Raw genomic sequence first — 3,578 nt, forward strand, 5'->3', positions numbered from 1 at the left:
TACACATTTCTGCTCATTTGTGCAAAAGAAATCTAGAAAAGGTAAACCAGAAATTAAAGAGTTTGGCTACCTACAGGGGGTATGTTGAATGGGGTGACAAGAAGGAAGGTATGGAAGCGACACTTTATTGAGTATACCTTTTTGGTTAGCCTTGACTCCAGGAACAATAGTAATGTTTCACATACTCCCCAGATAAAGAAACAATTAAAACCAACCAGGGGTGGGCGCAGTGGCTGAAGCCTGTAATCCCAGCACTTTGGGAGGCCGAGACGGGCGGATCATGAGGTCAGGAGATCGAGACCATCTTGGCTAACACGGTGAAACCCCATCTCTACTAAAAAATACAAAAAACTAGCCTGGCGAGGTGGCGGGCGCCTGTAGTCCCAGCTACTCAGGAGGCTGAAGCAGGAGAATGGCGTAAACCCGGGAGGCGGAGCTTGCAGTGAGCTGAGATCCGGCCACTGCACTCCAGCCTGGGCGACAGAGCGAGACTCCGTCTCAAAAACAAAACAAAACAAAAAAAACAAAAAAAAAAACCCACCAGAACGTTGGGGAAACCCAAGCTGGAATACAAACACTAGCAAATCAACCTAACTTTATTCCAAATGAATAACAGACCATACCAAAGGGACGGAAAAGACCTAACTTAAGTTTAACTGTGGAATATATAATTTGAATGGGATTCTGTAAGGCTACAGACAAAAAGAACTGCATATAAATACTGTACTCTAGTTAGCAAATTTGTTTCTCACTGGGGTATGGGTTAGCAATTCTGCAAGTAGTGTATATGTATACTAGGATTGAACAAATAAGTAAATATAGCTAATGAGAACAAGATTTATTACTGTAAAAAAAAAATAGTTACAAATGGCTGGGCACAGTGGCTCATGCCTGTAATCCCAGCACTTTGGGAGGCTGAGGTGGGTGGATCACCTGAGGTCAGGAGTTCAAGACCAGCCTGGCCAATATGGTGAAACCCTGCCTCTACTAAAAATACAAAAATTAGCCGGGCGTGGTGGTGTGTGCCTGTAATCCCAACTCTGGGGGCCTGAGGCAGGAGGATCGCTTGAACTTGGGAGGCGGAGCTTGCAATGAGCTGAGATCATGCCACTGTACTCCAGCTTGGGCAACAGAGCAAGACTCCATCTCAAAAGGAAAAAAAAAGTTACAAACAAGAAAAGATAGAGGGATAGAATGAACCCTTTAGTGTTGGGTTGAAATCAGATAGCTCAGTATGAACTTGTGGGTTTTTTTATAGATAGAGATGTATGTGTGTGAGAGTTAGTGTACACATACATATTTTATAGCTTTGTCCTCTGAGAGGACCTAGAAGAAATGACATCTCAGTAGCAATGAGCATAGCCAGAACCCAGATATTGGTTTCTAAGTACCACTTTCCAATAAAAGGAACCAGTGCTCCTTAGAAAAGTGGATGGTGATTATAGGGTTAGAACAGGGAAAATATAAGATAAGCCTAGAATATCTTTTGTTATAAAAATAAATAAATAAAAGAAAGAAAGGAAATGCTCCAAAAAGAATAGGGGCTTGTCAAAGGAACATAGGAGCCAACTTGAAGGAGCTCTCAATGGGCAAACCAAGAGCAATTTGAGGAACAAAATAAATAGTAATGTTATTGGATTGTAACCCAAAATACAGAATGAATATACAGGAGACCACATGTTTATTTGTTGATTTTTAATTTATTATTATTATTTTACCTCTGAACTTTTTATTGGCCTCCTGCTCCCCAAAGGGTACCCTGCTTCTGCTGGCTTAATGTTTCAGAATTTTGGCATCGTTGGTCTCAGACACCACTTTGCCATCAACTATCTGGCGGGTGGTGGTTTTCTGGATGGTTTGCATGGAGTTGCCGCTGTCCAGGGCATCAAGATTGAAGTCCTCACCATCTTCCAGCAGGCAGCAGTAGGTGGCAAACTCAGCCTCCAGCTTGACCTTGATGTTCAGCAGGGCCTCGTACTCCTGGGTCTGGCTGTCCCTCTGCCCGAGTCAGTGCCAGCTCTGACTCCAGGTGCAGCAAGATCCCATTGAGCTGCTCTATCTGCAGGGTGTAGCGGGCCTCCACCTCCCTCAGGCTGTTCTCCAAGCTGGGCTTTAGATTTCTCATGGAGTCCAGCTCAATCTCCAAGGACTGGACTGTATGTCTCAGCTCTGTGAGCATCATCTCAGCAGCTCCAACCTCGGCAGACTACATGGTGACCACTGTGGTGCTCTCCTCAATCTGCTGAGACCAGTACTTGTCCAGCTCCTCTAGGTTCTTCTGAGACAGCTTGTCATATTGGGCTTGGATATCTGCCATGATCTTGGTGAGGTCCTGAGATTTGGGGGCATCTACCTCCACGGTCAGCCCAGAGCTGGCAATCTGGGCTTGTAGGCCTTTTACTTCCACCTCGTGGTTCTTCTTCATGAAGAGCAGCTCCTCCTTGAGAGCCACGATCTCTGTCTCCAGCTGCAGCTGAGTGACATTGGTGTCATCAGTGACTTTGCAGAGCCCATGGATGTTGTTCTCCACAGACTGGCGCATGGCCAGCTCTGTCTCATACTTGACTCTAAAGTCATCAGCAGCAAGACGGGCATTGTCGATCTGCAGAACGATGCGGGCATTGTCCACAGTATTTGCGAAGATCTGAGCCCTCAGGTCCTCGATGGTCTTCAAGTAGTGGCTCCAAGTCTCTGACCTGAGGTCCCTTCTTCTCCAGGTGCTCCCAGATTTTGCTCTCCAGCCTCTGGTTCTCGGTCTCCAGGCTCTGTCTAGGTAGGAGGCCAGGTGGTTGTTCAGGCTTTGCATGGTCTCCTTCTTTTTCTGGATGCCTCCCATTCCTGCCAGACCCCCAGCCAAACCCGCGGCCAGGTCCCCGGACCCTATGCTGCCCTGGAAGCTGGTGGAGCGGGACACAGAGATCCAGGAACCAGAGCCCCCAGCACCTGCATAGACGCTGACCATGCTGCTGACCAGCTGGGCGCCATAGCTGGGCACCTGGACAGAGCCCAGGGACCGGTAGTTGGTGGAGAAGGTGGAGCGATTGCTGAAGCTCATGCTGTCCGGGGAGGAGGGCGAGAGGACAGGACTCAGCTTTGCCGACTACCTATTCTTATTTTTTAATAGAGATGGGGTTTTGTCATGTTGCCCAGGCTGGTCTTGAACTCTTGAGCTCAAGTAATCCTCCTGCCTCGACCTCCCAAAGTGCTGGGACTACAGGCATGAGCCACTGTGCCTGGCCAGAGACCACAGATTTAAATAAATAATTGAAAAATAAATAAATGGGGGAGAAATGACCATATCTTCCTTCCAGAAGAGTTTTAATTAATAAATGTAGAAGGAGACTGGATGCAATGGTGCACTCTTATAATCCCAGCACTTTGGGAGGCTGAGATGGGAGGATCACTTGAGCTCAGGAGTTTGAGACCAGCTTGGGCAACAGAGTGAAACCCTATCTCTACAAAAAATTAGCCAGGCATGGTGGCACAAGCCAGTAGTCCCAGCTACTTAGGAAGCTGAGGTGGGAGGATCACTTAAGTCCACGAGGTCGAGACTACAGTGAACTGAGATCGCATTACTG

The 3,578-nt window shown here is 47.3% G+C and overlaps 1 pseudogene; it reads right to left on the minus strand.

The window, feature by feature from the left end:
- Positions 1-1,773: 1,773 nt before the first annotated feature.
- On the minus strand, positions 1,774-3,055 carry LOC126949064 (keratin, type I cytoskeletal 18-like; annotated as a pseudogene).
- Between the last annotated feature and the right edge of the window lie 523 nt (positions 3,056-3,578).

This window comes from Macaca thibetana, chromosome 2 (assembly GCF_024542745.1).
Source record: "Macaca thibetana thibetana isolate TM-01 chromosome 2, ASM2454274v1, whole genome shotgun sequence".
NCBI lineage: Eukaryota > Metazoa > Chordata > Mammalia > Primates > Cercopithecidae > Macaca > Macaca thibetana.